The sequence below is a fragment of the Lissotriton helveticus genome, chromosome 10 (assembly GCF_964261635.1).
Source record: "Lissotriton helveticus chromosome 10, aLisHel1.1, whole genome shotgun sequence".
Lineage (NCBI taxonomy): Eukaryota > Metazoa > Chordata > Amphibia > Caudata > Salamandridae > Lissotriton > Lissotriton helveticus.
In genome coordinates, this window is record NC_136071.1 from 1067615427 (window position 1) to 1067636312 (window position 20886).

Genomic DNA, 20886 nt, shown 5'->3' on the forward strand with positions numbered 1-20886 from the left:
TCGGTTTAACTTTCATTCTTTCGTACTCAGAGACGCACATGATATTGCAAGTCGCTCCACTGTCCAGGACGAACTTCATTTCATGTGGCCCCACGTTGATGGTCACTGACTCCGTCTTTTTTATTTTCTTTTTGTCTACCAGACATATTCTTTCTATGCTTTCTTCTTCCTACCCTTCTGACTCTACAGTGACGTCCGTCATGAGGTACAGCCGTTCTGTTGTTCCTTCTTCGCCGTCCTCTCCTGACTCTGCGGATGAGCTTCTCACTCACGCTTCCACGTGCCTGATGTGTCTGCTCGTTGGCATCCGTGCTCTTCCTGGTCTTCCTCGGTCATTTCTGAATTGTGTCCCTTGGCACACACTGGCGTAGTGATTTCTTCCGTTGCATTTTCTGCAGGTCTGGCCAACCGCTGAGCATTGTCCTCTGTGCGGGAACTCCAGTCCACATTTGTAGCATGTTCCTTCCGGTTGCTTCTTTGCTGCCTGGTCACTTCTGTCTTTCCTCTAGTTTCCTGAGCGGTTATTCGTCATCCGTTGTATCTGTTCTCCGCCTCTTGCTTTGCCTCGTTCAATTTCTTTTGCATGCGCATTCACTCTTGCTTCAGCTCTCCCTAGCGCTAGGATGTTCTCCAAGGATATTGGTTCTTTTAGTACTCTTGCTCGGAATTCTATGTCGCGACTCTATGTCGCGACAGCCTTCAATAATCCGTAGTCTTATTGCCTGCTCATTGTCGAACTTTTCAAATTCGCAATGGGTGACTAGTTTTCGCAGCCTTGTCGCGAAATCATCCAGTGACTCATCTGCTTGCTGGAAGGCGATCATGAAGCTGTATCGCTCAAAGTCTACATTCCTTTGCGGATCGAACTTGGTCGTCAGGCACTTTATTAGCTTGTCATAGGTGGCGATTTCTTCTTTTGGCAGTGTCACTAGCAAGTCCTCTACCTCGTCTCCTACTAAGTTAAGGAATAATCCTCTCTTCTTGGCCGCTGTGACATCGGTCGTGTAGACGTAGTTCTCAAAACGTCTCACCCATTTTTCCCATGTGATTCCGGTCTGTGGTTCAGATAGGCTGAATGGTAGTGGGCTCCTGTATTGTGCGCTCGGTTTTGGTTCTGCCATTCTGCCTCCTCTTTGTTACCCTTTCCTCTTGTTCTTGTGTGCTTCTCTCCTATCTGTTTCCTTTCTTTTATCTCTTTTCTTTCTGTGACTGTTATTCAGCCCCTTTGTCACTTCAATGACCTTTTGTGTCCCTTTTATTTGTTTCTTTCCTTTTAGTCTTTCTTCCTTTTCCACTTGTGTGCCTCTTTATTGCTGACTCTGACCTCATTTGCACCTTAAGTTCTTCTTTTTTTTTTTGTTTGCCGGTGCTTTTCCACTTGGCTCCTATTGGCTCTTATGCCTGCCTTCAATATGGCTGCCGTGCTCTCGCGGGACTTCGCGTCCAATTGGCCGACGCGCTGAGCCTTCGTTTCTATTGGCTCTCGCGCCCGACCCTAAAATGGCCGCCGAGACTCTCGCGAGAGCTAGTGTTGGCTTCTTCAGTTCTTTAAACTTCGCGCTCTTTCCAGGCGCTTACCGGTGCAGTCGTTTTCTTTCTTGCAGCGATCGGGGTGGGCTCCCACGTCGCTGCGATCTCTCAGATGGCGCTTCACTCCTCCTTTTGATCATGACGCGATCCAGGGTGGGCTCCTGGTTAAAATCGCGATTCCTGCACGCTACATGCACTCGATCCTCCTTCGTCCCCAGATGTCGTGTTCCCCAGCCCAGGAACACACGCAAGACGCCGTGCTGGTGTACAGGTACCTTTTATTGGTCATATCACATGTGGTACAAGGCTCATCATTTCCCGACCTCCCAGTCTGCCTCTCTGGTCCCCTCCCCTGACCGGATGTGGTCCCCTGTCCCCAACCCCGAGTTCGCAGGGTCCTAGTGCCACCTCCTGGGCACTACATGCATGTCTAACATACAATGCAGTAAATTAATTGTCCCTGTGTTTTTTATGTTTGTATACATGTTTTTCATGGATATGTAATTGTGATGTAGCATGTTTTGTACATTAATGAATATTTTTCAGAAAATGTACAAACAGGATATCTTCCAATATGAAACCTGCACTAGACAGCACACACAACTGTAGGTGCTAGTAGATATGGTGCTGTCCTGCTCCCTCCCTCGGATGTAATGCAGCACTGGAATTTTGGTTGTCCTAATGATTTGTGTGACTTCAAGTCTAGCTGGTACATCTCTGTAGATTAAATAATTGATTGAATGTAGCACCTGGTCCTGATAATTAGTCTTGGGTACGGATTTTTTGTTGCTGTGATGACCTTAGTAAATATCTCAGAATTGGGTTCATTTGAAGGGAACATGCAATTTCTAGCGAGTGTGGGGCTTATTGTGCGAAGATGTTTTATAGCATACATTTAATGCATCTTTTCATCAGCACTGTGTTGCTTCAAACATTCTCAGCTGCTTCGACGTCTTAAAACCAAATTGAAACCATGAAAAGATTGTGTATACTTGTTTTCGTTACGGGCCAGCATTAATCATCTTGGAGGAATGCATTTGCCATCATATTGTGGCATTTGCTCTGAGACCCGAAAACTTCACTACAATGATTTTATTTATTTGTGCGTTTAGGAAAACATGGAGGGAATAGATGTGGTTAGAGCCTAATTCCTTTAATTTTGTTTTGCTTCTGCCGCTCCAGACAGTTAGATTTGAGCAGATGCACTATGACAGCGACATTGAAATGTGTAATTTGCTTTTTAGGGTCTCAGCCTACTACCAGGAGTGAATTTCGAATGGAAGTTATTCATCGTGACAGTTTATTTAAATTACTAACAGATATAGTCAGATTCCGTGGTCTCTGCTGAAAAAAATTCTTTGAAGAAGGAGATACATTCAAAATGTGTTTCCTTCCCTTTAAAAAAGTGGAAAATTGTGTCTATGCCTATAACACACAAACCTAGTGGGATTTAAAAATAGAATAGAACGTTTTCTTTATGAGGTTTGCTTAGGAATCTGAAATGCCTTTGAATGTTTACTTTCTTCTGAATAGTCAAACGTTCGAAATCACAAATATTTAGGGGACACTGGATGAATCAATAAATATAGATTACATTATTTAAATGAACAAAATGACCTCAGACCACAAAGTACTACCATGAATGTGCTTCTGTTTACTGGTAAAAAAAATGGTATTTACCCATGAAAGCAGACACTGTTTCTAGGTCTTGTTCAGAAACACAATATGCTGTCACAAGTCCCAATAATTAATCACCAAGCCCCACTTTTTTGTAATGAGCCGTATAGAATTCCAATTGTTCCTACAGCTGCATTTGGGGGAATATGTTGACGCTAGTTCCAAGAAAGAAAGTTACTGTTTTTTTAAAACATTTCTTAGAAATGTATTTAATTTAAGCATGCTATTTCGGAAAACTCCATCTTCGCCACAGTCAGGTGATTTGGTGAAAACTGTAGAAAAATCGCATGTATAAAACTACAAACGTAGAAATTGGTTTATGAAAACAAAGGACTTAATACATTCAGAAATTAGTCCACACGCCTTGTTAAATCATCTGTGATCTATGAAATGTATACAATAAATAACCACATATTCGAAAGCTTAGAATAAATGTCCAATTTCATAAAAATATAAGAAGTTTGCTATTGGCCCTAAGGCTGGCTTTGGGATCATGTTTTAAACTTATTCCGCAAAGTTAAAGTAGTTTAACTATGTTCGGAAATTAGTCAATGAATGTATGTAAGTTATGAAAACTTTACCTTGATCATGCTCTGTACAAATTTGATTTGATCTTACTTTTTTCAGTTCAAAAAAACTTTTATTGAAAGAAATGCATGGTAAAGGAACAAAATATGGACAAATACTGTAGGGAAAATAAAAAAGGGGGGTAAAGGGAAAAAGGAGATATACGATGACAGATTAATAAAAAGATATAGGAGCAATACAATTGAAAATAAACAATTCATAGTATAAAACGAATCATGGAGAAGCAGGAATACAAAATACAGTAAATATGCAATAGAAGAAAATGCAAATATAACTATGCAGTAAAACGGAGTAAATGAACATGAAGAAATGGGAAGGGTATCATGGGGGTTTAGACACTTCCTGCTGAGCAGGTCGAGGACGAAAGGAACGAGCTGTACAATTATCTAAATATGAGGTAATAGGAAGCCATAACTCAGCACATTTAGTAGCCATCTGTGGAGGGAAAACAAAAGCAGTATCTAATCTATGGTTATGACACACATTATACCACCAAGCCTTAAATGTAATACTCGACGTAGATTTCCAATTAACCGTGATCTGTTGAAATGCAACTGCTATTAATAAATCAACTATTCGAACGTTAAGATCAATATGATCCCAACAAGGAGAGAGGCTACCTAGAAAAATATGAACGTATGAAAATGGAATAGTGGTCGAAAATATTACATTGAGTTGAGCCCATACTTGTAACCAGAAGGCATGAACATTCTTGCAAAGGAACAACATGTGAAACAAGGTAGCATTTGGGGAAGCACATGACCAACACGTATCCGGTGTAGTGGGAAAACGTTTATGAAGGGTGGAAGGAGTATGAAGTAGACGGTTATATATAAAAAAAAGGGATTGCGTTAGGGAGGCAGCTCTGGAGGATTTGCGAAGCTTCAACCAAATCGCATCCCAAGTGGAAATGGGCCAAGAAGAGGAGAGGTCAGTTTCCCACTGCTCCTCTACTTTGCTTTTGAATCTAGGGAGAGTGCGTGTACGAAGATGTTTATATAGGAGTGCAGCTTTTGGAGAGGTAAGTAAAGTAGAATGAAGGTGAGTGAGAGGATCAGGAAAGGATGTAGGAGGACGAGAATGGGGAAGGGTATTGTATGTATGCATGACTGATGCTTTAAGTAGAAGATATTGGGGAAGAGAGGAGAGAGGTAAGTGATAAAGAAGACGGAGAGTATGAAAAGATAAGAAGACGGAGTTGGAAAACAATTGTGAGACCCAAAGCAGCCCTTTAGTTCGCCAAGATTTCCAGAGAATGGGCCTACCTCGAATCAAAAGGTACTTATTATGCCAAATAGTGGAGGAGAGGAAGTCAGCGATACATACAGGAGGCGGGGGTTTGGAGGCTAGAAGGAGTTTAAGGGTACACTTATGTATAGGAGTGAGAATGGAAGCAGGTTTACGTGAAAAAGAGATACATTCGACAAAAGAGAAGGGCGAGAGAAATAGGCGCTCCACCTTGGTCCACAAGGGGCAGGGAGAGTCAGGATCCTGTAACCAGAAAGAGGATTGACGTAGCAGAAAAGCCTTGTGATAGGCAGAAAAATCTGGAAAGTTAACTCCTCCCTCAGAAACAGGACAAGTGAGTCGAGCCAAAGACATCCTGGGTTTACGCTTACTCCAAAGAAAGGAAGATAGAATGGAATGAATTTGTCTAAAGAATTTAGCTGGAATCACAACGGGAATATTAGAAAGGGTATAAAGAATAATAGGGGAAAGCATCATTTTGATTGTGTCTAGGCGACCCCACCAGGACAAGTAAAGAGGATGCCACCTAGCAGTGAGATCAGAGAGCTTCTGGATACACTTGGATAAGCAGAGGGAAACTGTGTCAGGGATCGAGGGGGTAATATGTAAACCTAAATATTTAATATGAGAAGGACTCCAGGTAAAGTTTGAGGCACTGAAATCATTCTTAAAAGTGAACTTTGTCAAAGGTAATATCTCGCATTTATCATTATTAAGCTTATAACCAGAGACTGAAGAGTAATGTTGAACTTCCGCTAAAAAAGCGGGAATAGAGACAGTAGGGTTAGAGATGAATAGTAAAATGTCGTCTGCATAAGCAGCCAATTTGATGGAAAGGTCATTAGAGTGGAAGCCATGAATATTGGGGTTTTGGCGTAGTTTAGATAAAAAAGGTTCTAAAGCCAGGTTAAAAAGAAAGGGCGAAAGAGGACAGCCTTGACGCACACCTCTTCCAAGATCAAAATAAGGAGAGACTTGTCCATTAGCGAAAACTGCAGCACGTGGACGAGAGTACAGTAGCGAAATCAGGGACAAAAATTTAGGGCCAAAGCCAAACCAATTAAGGGTGTGAAAGAGGTAAGGCCATTCTACCCTGTCGAACGCTTTTTCAGCGTCTAAGGCAATGGCCGCAAAAGGAGATTGAAGTTGTGAGGATTTCGACAAAATGTTGAAAAAGAGTCTGGTGTTATCGGTTATATAACGACCTTTAACAAATCCCGACTGCTCCTCACCGAGGAGAGCAGGGAGCAGATGGTCCAGTCTGAGAGCAAGTAGTTTGGCAAAAATTTTGTAGTCTATATTAACTAGAGAAATGGGTCTATAATTTTTACAGTGTTGGACGTCCTTTCCTGGTTTGGGAATTAAACAAACGTGGGCGTCGGAAAAGGTGCCAGAGGAAGCACCTAAGTCAGTAAATGAATGGATCAGGGAGTGGAGTTTTGGAAGAAGAAGCTTCGAAAAATGAAGATAAAACTCGACAGTGAACCCATCAGGGCCAGGCGCTTTGTTTAACTTTAAATGATTAAGGGCATTAAGCAGTTCTTTTTGCGAGACGTCAGATTCTAAGGAGGAGAGGTCGAGAGGGAAAGAAGAAGGAGTTTGAATGGTAGAGAAAAAATGAGCGAGAGTCTGAGGGGAAGAAGGTGTGTCTGAGGTGTATAATGACTCATAGAAGTGTGAAAAAGTAGCAAGAATGTCAGCATCTTTATGGTGTAAATGGGCATCAGCATCATATATTGATTCAATGGTTATTTTGTTTTGTTTTACTTTCAAGTAATTTGCAAGAATCTTCCCGGCTTTATTCCGACCACCATAAAATTTGGCACTAGATTTAAGCAGATATAAAGAAGCATCTTCAGTGGATTTCTCATTAAACTTAAGTTTGGCAGCAACTAGAGATGACAAACTATCTGAGGAGTGCGAGGTGAAATAGGCGTGTTCCAATCTCTTAATATCCTGAAGAAGGGTTTTGGTAAAGTGGCGAGCAGATCTACGTTTTTTAGCAACATAGTTAATAATGAAGTCACGTGCAGCTGCCTTGAAGGCATCCCAGAGAGTATGTTGCGAAATAGGTGGGACATCATTAAAAAGAAAAAATTCATCAAAAAAGGCAAAAAAAGAAGTTGAAAAATGAGGATCTAGAAGGAGAGCATTATTGAAACGCCATCTTTTGGGACCCTCAGTCTTGGGTAGAACATCAAGACTAACTAAGACAGGGGCATGATCCGAAAGTAAAATTGGACCAATTTCTGCTGCCTGTAGAGTTTGAGAAAGGGCATGTGAGACAAAAATATAATCGAGCCTTGATTGGGAACGATGGTGGGGGGAATAAAATGTAAACTCCCGCAAAGTTGGGTTACATAAACGCCAGGAATCAACAAGTTTATGTTGCGAAATAGCTTGGACAAACAGTTTGTGAGGTCTTGTGGGAATGTAAGTAGCATCGGATTTCCTATCCAAAAAAGGGTCAAAAGGGTGATTACAGTCTCCCGCAAGGATGAAGTTGTCATCCATGAATTGAGTGATACGGGGAGATATGTCAGCCCAAAAAAGTGGGTCACCCGTCGTGGGACCATAAACATTAAGGAGAGAGATTGGAACACCTCTAATTGATAGTCTGACATGAGTCCATCTACCATTGGTATCAGATTCTTGAGATATGACCAAAAAAGGAAGCGATTTACAGCATAAAATGGCAACACCATTACGTTTCCCATCACCCTATGAAAAAAAAACATCACCCACCCACCCTCTCTTAAGTTTACCAGATTCTATATCGGAAAGGTGAGTTTCTTGAAGAAACGCAATGTCAGTATTTAATTTGGCCAGGTGAGATAAAATACGTTGTCGCTTAACAGGCGAATTAATACCCTTAACATTCCATGAAACTAAATTCAAAGACATAGTTTACAAATAAAATGCATACAGTAGATGAATAGTGCTTCTACGAAAGAATGAGAGGTAGAAAAAGAAGAAGTTGTAGACAAAGGAAGGAGTGATCGAAAGGATAAGTAGAAGAATGGAAGTAAAATGAGGAAGAAGGAAGAAATGTACAAGAAGAGGGAAATCAGGAATAAGAGAGGTCCAGGAACGGAAAAAGGAAGAGATAAGAAAGGGGTGCTGATGAATGGAGAAAAAGGTAAGGAATAGAAGAGAGTGACAATAGTAAAAGAGTAAATATAACCAGAAGAGAGAAGAATATCATCGCAAAGTATTACAGAAAATACATGGAGAAAGGAAGGGGAAGTGAAGAGGGACAGGAAACAAAAAAGACACAAAAAACATGAAGAAAACATACCTACTAAGGAAAAATACGAGAAGAAGACGAGGGGGGAGGGAGCCAGGTAGGGAAGGCAACACAACTGAGGACATCCGGGCAAGGAACCGGGGAGATGTCATCATGGATCAATGGGTTCCTGTGGAAACAAATACAGGGTAGAGCTGAGAAGGTAATACATAACAAAACAAAACGCAGTGGCAAAAATGACGATGAGGAAACGAATTGGGTAGGAAACGTCATCAAATGGAAAAAGAAGGGCATAAACAAGCAAACATGAAATATCAAAAAAAAAAAAGGAGGAAGCTAGAGCAAATGAGCACATGAGTAGTGCACAAAGCAACTAACAACAGCAATTAATCAGCCTAAAACAGGAGGCCAACAACAACATGGCAATGAAAGAGCGTGAGTATCCAAACAAGCGTGCAGTGGGAACAGTCAGCCAGGAGCAGAAGATGAAGGACCAGAGGTATCCATAGTAGAAGTGCGGTGGGCATTGATGAAACTCTGCAAGCGTAGGGGATCCTCATAGGTGGTGGTCTTGTTATTATAAGTGACCTTGAACAGACATGGGTGGTACAAACCATATCGAGCTCCCATGGCGCGAAGACTCTCTCTCATGTTGAGGAAAGCTTTTCGACGGTTGGCAGTAGCTTTGGCATAATCCTGAGCGAAGAACAGTGGAGAGTCCAGCCAAGTCAAGTTAGGGAGAGCTTTAGCCGCTGCTAGAACTTTCAAAAGATCAGTGTACTCCAGGAAATATAGGATAACGCCCCTGGGCCTTTGCGACATGGAGAGGGACGTTGGTAAACGGCCCAAACGATGCGCACGCTGGATATTGAGAGATGTATCTTGTGGTAGATGGAGTAGTTTGGGGAGAAAGTTCTTAAAGAAGGCAATCGGGTCAGACCCTTCAAGATTTTCGGCAAGGCCGTAAATACGAAGATTGTTGCGTCTGCCTCTATTTTCCAATTCCTCCACCTGCTTTTGAAGTGCACCTACTTGTGAAGACAAGTTTGTAACTTTGGCTTGTGATTCTTGAAAAGACGCCACAGAGTGTTCCACTGAAGATACTCTCGTTTCAATTTGGGACCAATTATCTGTGAGAACTTGAAGCTTGGCATTAGTCTCCTCCATGAAAGGACGAAGTGTTCCAATTTCCTCAAGAAAAGGGCGAAAGGAGCGTATTTCCTCCAAGAGCAGCTCCATGGATACAGGAGAAGATGATGTAGGCGGAGAGAGAGGTGTTTTTTTTAACCGCTTGACCGTGGTCTTCCCCAATGTTGTAGGAGAGGGTGTTTCCATGAGTTCCTCCGAACCTGAGGGCGAAAGAGAGTCTTCTAAGTGGGAGAGGGCAGAGAAGACTTTCGAATTTTTAATAAAAGCCACCTTTGTAGATGCCTTGGAGGAAGAAGGGCGAGACATGAGTTGTTGTTTGCCCATGTGGAGGAATAGAGAGGCAAAAAATGAGTGACAATTGGTAATGGAGGAGAGACTGCTGGAAATAACTCTAATAAGGAGGAGCTATCCAAGAAGGGCCCGAGGCAAAATGGCGGGAACGTGCAGCCGAGTTCGCCACAGAAAAGTTCCCCAAAAGACACTGAAAATCGAAAATTGAAGGTAAGTCAGCAAAACCTTTCAGCAGGGGAAAGCACCATGCATCATTGGGTTGAAAGGAGATAGATATGAAGCTTCCGCAACATTAAGGCAAATTTCATGCATATATGATAAGTGAGGACGATAGTATGCAATCCATCATCCCTGCATGTAGCCAAACAAGAAAATATGCAGATATATCATTCCAATAAGTAACCATGCGAAATGGGATATATAAAAAGTCAACTTAGGCAGCAGAAGGAGGATCAGCCCCTGAGTCGGGCAAAAAGACAGCTGAGCTCATAAAATGGCGGCCACGCTACATGAGGAAGTAAATTACCTCATGTGCAAGTCACCACATATAGGAGGCAGCCGGTCTGGATCCTGGAAATGTGCGCAGTCATTCTGGAAGGGAGACAGTCTGCAGGCGAGGTCCGGGTAAAGAACGACCTCCGTCTCCTTTAAGAATGCGCTCCGTGACAAGACGCGCAAAATGGCGCCTGCGCACTCCGGAGCATCTGTGAAGATGAAGCGGCAATTATTCTCGCCTCCGTCGCTCCAAAACGTCTGAAAAGGCACCACCGCGTAGCAGAGTTATTCCGAAGTCGGTAGAAGGCGTCAGGACAGGAACATGACGAGAATGCAGGTAAGGCTCCCGGCACCTCGGCGGAGCTTCACTCAGGCGCCACCATCACCCACGGCGCCAAGCCACGCCCCCCTTGATCTTACTTTTTACACAAAAAAAAAACAGCTGGCAGAATACAATATGAAAACAAACCAGAGCAGAATAAACTGTGAAATTGATTTGCCATATCGTGCCACATACTTTGAAAGTATTAACATCAATGTAATTTAACAGAAAACAATTGAAGAATATTCATGAATGTCAATTTTGAAAAACACAAAAAAAGTTAATTTGCGAGTCAGAAACTAGGCAATTTATCTATTCCCATCTAGCATGTACTTAAAAAACAGCTATAGAATCAAAGACCAATATGTTCTTCGATTATGAGCAAACTAGACATATAAGTGATCATAAGTGGACGGCATCAAATGTCCCTTCGCATTATTGAAAGTTAACTTTTGTTCTCAAGGCATGAATTCAGATGTTTCCAGGTTGTGGTTAAAGAGTTGCATGTGCTCTAAGCCACGCAGTGCCTTACAAAGCATCACTTTCACCTGATATTCTTTAAGGATCTTTCGGAGGATCCGCCACTGGAATTTAAAGGGGTGCCTAATGGTCTTCAATAAGGTTGTGTGCAGTTTGAGATTGTGTGCAGTGTCAGACTGCAACCACCCTAGAAGTGCCTTTAGATCCTTCCTAAATAGGTTGGAAGGAGTTCTCCTGGTGCAAATTAATTCTGAGTGACTCTGAGACTGTTGTCTGACTCTACAGAAGGAAATCCCAGAATATCTGCCAAATTGGGGATGCAGTCCCTAAATGTACTCCAACTTTAAGTGGGCTAAACAAATGGTTTTGTGGGACACTCCATGCCACCTTGGCCATAAATAGATCACAATCTGGGTAGTATGCCAACTTTTCTTCTCTGACTTGAATTATGGCCTCCACCAGATTCAACTGCCTCCGCATCTTCCCTAAGACCTTCAAATGGATCCCCCTTGACTGCAGAAGGACCGTCACCCACGCACTCATAAGCAGCAGACTTGACTATGGCAACATCCTCTACGCCAGAATCAACAAAACTCTTCTACACAAACTCCAAACACTCCAGAACGTTGCAGCCAGACTAGTCCTAGGGACACCGTGCCACAAGCACATGACCCAACACCTACGAGGCCTCTACTGGCTCTCCGTCGAGAAGAGGGTCACTTTCAAACTCCTCACCCACACCTACAAATCCCTCAACAACATTAGACCCAAATACCATAAGGACAGAGCATGCTTCCCAGTGGTGTAATAAGGGGTGTAAAAAGGGGCGTGGTCTCCAACCACCTCTCTGCAATCCAGCTCTCTGGTGCTTACTGGCGGTACCTGGTGGGCTAGTTGGCCCCCAGGGACCCTCAATATTCAAGGGGACTTAATCCCCCAACGCAGAACTCGTCAGGAGTTGCGTCTGCAGAGTGGTGGAGAAAGGAGGTGTGGCCTGATATGAGAAGTTAGCAATCCTGCTGTGTGGGACTTACTGGAGGTAATAGGAGGTGTAGATGCCCCCCAAGGTTGACATGGAGGGCTAACTACCTTTCCTGTTACCTCCAGTAAATCCTACACAGTGGAATTGCTAAGAGGTGTGAGAAGACCACGCTCACCTTTCTCCACCACACGCAACTGCTATGTTATAGTTTCAAATTAGCATTTAAAAAACCTTAGAAATTCACTGAAAAAACCATAGGTTTCAGGGACGTTATAGTTAGTTGTACATTTCACTCATATAAAACCAGAGAAATTCGGCTGTTATAGTTAGCAGACCTAACTACAGCTAGCGCCCCTGCAATGCACTACTGATGACGTCACATATTACATCACCCATGACATGCTCAGTGACATCACTGATGACATCGCTGATTACATCATCCACGTGATAATCAGATGCACATCATCACACCCAATAAAACCTTTCATACACCCACTCTAAAATACAGGCTACCAATATTGAACCCATACACACACCAATAACAGTTAGTACATACCCGCTCATTGATTCCTACATCTACACACACATCCACCCACTAACCCATACAGTCATTCATACACGCAGTCATTCAACAATACAGCCACTGATATATCCACTCATACACCCATATAGACACTCACACCCTGCCACTCACCCAAAGAGTTACTCAAAAACCTAGTCAGTCACCCAAAGAATTAATTACACTGCCATTTACTCACCTTTACAGTTATACACACACCTTGTCACTTATTCATACAGACACGTACTGTGTTTAACAAATACTGACATAAGCACACACTTATCAATGCAGCCACTGTCACAATCACTCACTGTTACATATACTCACTTATATACACTAACACTCACAAATACTGCCTTTCACATATGTAGATGCTTACACACATATACCCCTAACACATCCAGTCACTCACCAACACAGCTATACGTACGCTCACTCACCGATACACTACCTAACACACACTCATAAACGCATACACCCAGTGAATCACCCACTCACACATCCTTGCAGGGAGTCATACACCCCCCACCCACACAGACACTCAAGCACCCATACAGGTTCTCAGACAACCAATCATTCTTCAATATATCTTGACATATATAGATATAATGTTCTTGAAATTTTTAGAAACACCCAGTCACTGGATGATGTCACGAGTGATGTCATCAGTGATGTCATTTGAGATGTCACGGGTGATGTCATCAGTGATGTCACTGAGCATGTCGTGACTGATGTAATATGTGACGTCATCAACAAGCATTGGGAATGTCGGAAGACATTTTTATTGCCTATTTGCACTTGAATTAAACTTTACTCCAGAACAACAAGTATATGATAAGGTAACAATTTGCCAAAGGCAAAATCTTAGGCCCTTGTCAGCCAGGTCCTTTCCCAGCCCGTCTATCTCCATCAAAATCTTCCATTTATGTAATGTCATTTTCAGATAGTTTAGATTGTCCATATTTTATTCCATTTCAGGAACTGCAGCTTTATTTTGGCTTACAATAGTAATATTGTGTTTGATATATGTATTCAGGACTTTAATTGTTTGAAAGACAATGAATGTAATAATCTCTTGAGCTATTTCAACTTACACTAGATTGTATCTTGCATCTGACCCCCTCTTTCAGGATTTAAGCCTTGAGCTAAGCAAGCTACTCTGTGTAACATAAGAAGAATGTATGTTGCAACTGACCATGAGTATGCGATCTACTATCTACTGCCATTGAAGGTTTATCTCCTTCCCACTGCAAATAGTTTAGCCACCGCCTCACGTCTATCCTGATTGCAGTTACAGTTGTTTGGTTTCTTCTTACCTCAGAGATGGATAACCGCATCATCACAAGTGAGAATGAGTTTATGGCAAGACTTGAGTCTCCTTTTATGCATCTTTTGTTTTGCTTAATTAATATAGCAGCCTAGAGGAAGCAAACAATCTGCACTTTCGCCGCCCCCAGGAAAGTGTCAAAAGATACAGAATATCCATCAATCAGAGCTTGGAGCCACTTAGAATACTCTTGATTTCGAGCAGAGTGTCCTCTTTGGTTACCGATTTCTTCTTTCTTCCGTTCCACAAAAAAGTTTTCTCTATATTATTAATGTACTTTGGCTCTCCCTATAGGTGGCTTTTACAAAGTCCAACTATGGATGCATTATTTGAATTTTAAAACATGGTCTGCAAGTAATAAGAGTTTTTATCCTCAGGATGCCAACATTTCAGGCATAATTTAAATTCCTTCATTCATAATTCGGAGGCATGCTCAGTGATTAATGCTTCATCTAACACTATTAAGAATATTTCTAAAGACATTTAAACCTTCACTAATGGAAATAGCCTTTACACCGCTGCCATCACATTGCGTTACTGTTACAACGCGGTCGTTACAACGACCGCCTTGTTAGAACACAATACCTTTACATCGCAAGTCATTTAATCGACTTGCTGTAGGGGGTGCTCTAACATAAGGAATAGTATAATATATTATTCAAACTCCTGCCCTACTGTTGCGCAGGATGGAGTTGGAATAGTAAATTATACTATTCCTAAGTCCAGAGCGCCCCCTGCAGCTAGTCAATCTAATGGATTGCGATGTAAAGGTATCGCGTTCTAACAACTTGGTCGCTGTAACGACCGCGTTGTAATAGAACGCGATGTGATGGCATGCATTGTAACATGCTACATTCCTCTTATAACTAGAGGAGCTCACCTACCCACATCCTTAGGACCAGAGTTTGAATTTTTGAAAGTAACAACTCGAACTGCAATTGAGAAAGATTATGTTAATGAAACTGTTGATAATGATAATTATGATTATAAAAATACTAATGATGATCTTTCAGATCCTGATGATCTCCTTTGGAATGGCAGACCAAATAAGAAAACTAAGGTACAGTATTCCTGTGGTGATCAAGGCGAGTGTTTTAAACAGTTAGGTAACATGAAGTAGTTAGTGTTGTGGGGATTCCAGTGTTTAACCCTGGGTTATGCCATAATCCCAATTCCACTATGTGAGTAGCATGCAGCCAGATATGTTGCCAGTAGATTACACTTGCCTTTAGACAAACAGGTGCAAAAAAGGCTTCGCTCTGAATGTCCCTGACCATCTTTAGAGCATAACATTACACCCAGTCCTGTCACAGATGACAGAATTAATATTTTTCTCAAAGTTTGGAAAAGGTCCTGGAGGAAAATGGTCTTTGACCCATTTAACCCTGGTAGTATTTTGGTTTTGGATTATAAGGTTGTTGGACATCTGTTGTGATCGAGTCTAACTAAATGAATCTTGCTCTCTATAAACAATATAAAAAATAATTGAGAGTTCTAACCCCTAGTGCCCACCTTTGAAAACAAGCTCAGCTGATGCAAAGCCGGGGTACGAGGTTGGACTATATTGTTTGCACGTGAGCACGCTTGTGCAGGCATAAGTGGGTTTAGTGAGTGTCACCAACATGTAGCTCAGCCCACAGTGTAAATCTGTATTTCTTTACTGGGTTATGCATAATGGGCAAAAGCTACTCTAGAGTACAATTTCGCCATAGTTAGCCCTGGAGACTAGGTTGCCACAGCAATTTCCATGGTCAACAATGATTGTGAGTGTAGATGTCGCCATGCATTCATCCTGGTTCTTCTGGCACTTCAAATTGTTCATAATTCTCTGAGCCACCTACGTAACTCGATTCTGGCTTCGAATCACCCTGCTGAGCCATGCTAATTAGTCTGATTAGCAGCTGGTGGATCGGAATCTTCCCCACCCAAAAGGACTACTTAACAGTGAATATGGGTGCTCTAGGTAGAGAAAACGTTGACAAAATAAACTGCATGTGTTAATAACATTTCCATACGTCCCTGGCCTTGGAATGCTCAACCCAAGAGAAACAAAGTTACACAGCCAGACCACTAGATCCAATCACAAGGGGGCTCACTTTTGAAATCTTTGTGGTAAAGGATCAGGCAACTTTGTCGCTTGGGGGCGTGGATTAAGGCTTTCAGAGAGCTCTTCCGAAAGACCACTTGAAGCTGCTAGGTTGTCGCTTAATGTGGTGCAGGATGGTTGGCACAGTTGGGAGTAATGATGGGACAACTTGGGGATAGAAAACTACGTGGAATGCCCTGCTAGAAGAGAGAGGATATCCAACGTCTGCTTAAAGGGGCTCAAACACTCCTGACTCGTACTGCACAGATGGACATAAGGAATTTTGAATCTCATTGGAAAGGAGGACTCAAGGGCTTCTGACTTTAGGGAGTAGGATTTGTCTCCCGGGCCACTTACCCTAGCCCCCCACACCCATGTTGGAGATAGTGGATGGATGGACCTGCTGAGGGGATCCTTGGATGAGCCTTTGATCTTCTGTAGATTGGTCTAGTGGATGACTGACCCCAAAAGTAAAGTCCCCTGTCTCACAGGTACCCTGCAAGTGGCTTGGAGGCCATGGAGACTGGGGAGTGAATGCAGGAAAATAACTCTGCTTAAGGGTTGCGTGGTGCTGCTCAATGACACTCTGGGCTGTAGAGATAAAAATAGAAATGCAAACACAGAGGGCAGGTCCTGGACAAGAAGCTCCTGTGCAGGATTGAGGGCCTTAGTTTCTCTTTATCAGAGGAAGAGCAATGAAGAATTAAGCTCTTGGAAAAAATATGCAAAGGCCATTAAGTCTAAAGTGAATAGTCCTGGAGGACAAAGTGCTTCTCCAGGATTTAAACGATTCCAAGAGCATCTCAACTGGCTCAAAAGGGCCAGAGAATCTGTTGTAGCCTGGCCTGCTTCACTGCTGGTGCCTCGCCCTAAGCCTGGAGGAATAAAATTCCCCCTGGAGACTCACCGTCTCAGGGCATATGTGGCATCGCCTTTTAGATTTTTAATATTTATAATGGCAAGGGGCAAGGCCCAGGGAGTTTATTTGCAGGGAGTAGTTCTGCCATCCTCCTCATTTTATTTAGATTGTCCATGGGTGCCCCAGTGCACCTACTCATTTATGTATTATCCCAGGAAAATGCAAGAGCCACAGAGACTGAAGTGAGTGTCGCCACTTTCAGTGGCATTAATGTCATCGGGGCCCCCAGTGATCCAGGGACAGATGTGAATGATGACATGTCTCCACAGAGGGCCAGACACCCAGTAGTACTTGGTGTGCCTCGCCTGCTCCCCAAGCCTGAATCCAGTGGGTTGGGGAAACACCACAGTGCACACCCCACCCACGCAAACACAGACAAGAGAATGAGAATGGCAGTTTCTTTGCAGGCACAGAACATTGCCAGCTGAGCGGGGAGTCAGCTGTGATGTGTGGTCTTTGGTTTTTCATGGCTCAGTGTCACACTGAGCCTGGGTGCTCCATGGAAGGTCGGGGGACCAGGGTCCTTAAAATGAAAAAAAGGATCACCTAAGAGTGTCTGTTCCCTAAAAAAGAAAACACCCGTAGCCGAAGCAGAATCTGCGCAATAGACATAGAAAAACAGCGCACTGAGGCTAGTCCCAGGGGGCCCTGGAATGGGCCCAAACATTTGCATATTTCATCTGATTGTAGCCCCAGGAATGACAGAGATACTGCAAATAACTAAGAATATGATCTGGGGGCTTCAAGAAGTGCAGCAGCTTCCCAGGAGCCTGTCTTACCAATTGTAAGTGCTACCATAAGTCTCCTAGGTCATTGAATTTGTGACCTAGGGAGGCTGTCCATTGTTTGCAAGGGTAACTAGTCACAATATCGAGAAAAAAAAATCAACTGGACAGAATATCGAGTTTTTGATATCGAATGGACAGAATATCGAATTGCAAAAATATACTGGTGCAGAATATCAAAATGCAGGTAAGAAATATCAAGTTCCACAATTTTCTAAGTTAGTAATTGCGATTTATTTTGTGTTTTAAGTATTAGTATATGTGTTAAAAGTATGTATTATGTATGTAATGTATGTTTGAATTTTGTAAAAGTAATGAATTTTATGTTAATTAACTTTTGTGTAATTTAATTCCATTGCGGGTTGTGGGTTTATAGGGGAATAGGATGGGAAGTAATTTAATTATAATATATATTTTTAGCATTATTTAGAATTCATTCATTATATGTAAAAAAGAATTGCGTAATTTAATTCTGTAGTGGGTTGGTGGGAAGTAATTTAAATGAAATATAATATTTAATAATTTATGTTGTTAATTAAGTTACATTATGTATTATTAATTAATTATAAATGGATTAATAATTAATTGGCAATTGTGTTAATGGTGTAATTTATTCTATAATTTGTCAATAATTAGATATTAATTATTAACAATTAATTTGTAAACATGTTAATGAATTATATTGTAATTGCAATTCATTAACTAATTAATCATTAATTAATTATGTTAATTTATTAATCTGTTACAATATTGTGGGTGATGTTTATAGGGGAAAATGGTGGGAGGTAAATTACTTTTTTACAAAATAATTAATTGTTAATTAGTATTAATTATATTTCAGGAGTGGGTATATTAAATTATTCCCCTACGCTATCCGACACTTTCCTTACTGTTGCCCTCACTGGAGTGGGAATAGTAATTTTTACCCTCCTGCAATCCAACACTTTCCCTATTGTTGCACTCCCTGGAGTAGGAATAGTAATTTTTACCCTCCCGCTATCCAACGCTTTCCCTACTGTTACACTCACTGGAGTGAGAATAGTAATTTTTACCTTCCCGCTATCCAACACTTTCCCTACTGTTGCACTCACTGGAGTGGGAATAGCAATTTCTACCCTCTCGCTATCCAACGCTTTCCCTAATGTTGCACTCACTGGAGTGGGAATAGTACATTTTACCCTCCCGCTATCCAACGCTTTCCCTACTGTTTCACTCGCTGGAATCGGAATAGTGATTTTTATTTACCCGCTATCCAACATGTTCCCTACTGTACCACTTGTTGGAGTTGAAATAGAAATGTTATATTTTACGCTATGCTATTTTTTCAGTATTGTTATATTCAATGTAGTGTAAACTATTGTTAGTAGAAAGGGTTTTGCATCAAAAACCATTGATGGTTGAATGGGAAAATCCACGCATCACCCATGGAACATCCGCTTAATGCAGAGTGTTGTGCTGGACACTAAACAACAAAAAACATTTTGCACGCGTTTGCATCATTTTTGTGATGCAAGCCCAGCACAGAATGTTTGGTAATCTGTGTCTGAGTGTTATTAAATGGTGCTACCATCTTACACCTTTAAATATTGCTGCATTGGTACTTTACTTATATGTTCCTACTTCTCTTGTTTGTGGTGACACTGGCAAAGCCGGAAGGCCTGACACCTCATTTTATTATGTTTAGCATATGTGGGGGCAGGGGGTTCTGGTATTAGGCTTCAGGGCTTGATGGTGCACCACCTGTTAGAGGGTGTCAATATGGGTATTTTCAACTACCAACTCGAATATATCTTTGAAAATTATTGCAGAGAATTGAATAGAGTGCATGCATTAAAATATTGTTCCTTTCTTTAAGAAAAATCACTGACTTGACAATGATTTATTAGGTGTTGTTTGTTTGTGTGCCTGAGGACTGCATCACTAGCCCACATAACCTGCCCTGATGGTACATGAGGTCTACAAAAAGTAAATCTTGTGCGGTGTTACTTGTGAAGGACTCACATCCTTCACATCTACTAGCACGCGTTCTTACAGATCCTAAAACAGGTACTGGCTGTGCTTGGTCAATCCTGTCAGAAAAAATCTCTATTCAGGGCATTTGACAGATTAGTTGACAAAAATATTAAGAATTGCAGGAGATGCTTGCTAGACTAAAACCCTGTGGGTCCTGAGTCCCTACTATATAGGGCTTAATGGGTTTATGTATACTGGGTTATGCAAATGTTACAAATTACATTTTTAGAAAGAAGATAGGTCTTCTTTAGAAAATTGACAAAAAAATTGGTAGCCATAGAAAGAACCAAAAATGAAGCGTCAGCCTTCAGTTTGTGGGTTAAATCTCAGTTTCCATTTCAATTCACTTCAGCTAGTTTTTGACTTGCATTTCCGTGAAAGAGCTGATTGAGGATAGAAATACTGTGTTCAAGACGTTCATCTCCTACTTCAAAGGTTCCCTTTACTAACAGTAGGATATCAGACCCACATTCTTTCCCAGTAAGGAAGAGGTTTTAGCCTTCATGGGGAACAAAGAGGATCAGTTGTGACAAGTACATTACATTCTGAGGATTGTATCCTTACTTCCACAGGGGACAAGTTAGCGCAGTCTGTTAGCAAATCCAGAGATTCGTCAGATTATTTAGATATTATCAAATAGAACTCTATTCCAAACCAATTTAATTTTGATTCCCAAAACCTTTGGTGTTCTCCAAGGCAAATAAAGAGGTGGTCAGGAGACCCTCACTCCTTCAAACAGAAGCAATAGAGGGTTCTCCTCCCTACCTTGTGGGTGGGTTTTTCTCAGTAGTCAGTATGATCTCAGGGAGCCAGAATAAAGGCCTATGTGGCCGACATTGTGTTAAAGGGCCATTTACAGACAGACTTTTTAACTTCTTGATAGTCTTGGTTTCATGATCATACAGGACAAGCTCAACATAGCTCAATATTTCTGGAGTTCAAGATTGATTTGGATTTATCAATCTTACACATCCCAGGCACAAATTTGCAGCAAGCAAGAGGGAAATATTTCAGGTTTTAAAACGCTCTCAAATCTCTGTGGCTTCTTGTCATTATTGATACTCAACACAATTTTTTCTAGGACCGTTTGCCTTTCCTGTTTGGTTACCCCACATTTAAACCTTTTGATGGCACCTATTTGTGTTGGTATTAGGACTCAATGCATTGTGCCACTGTTAATCAGTACCA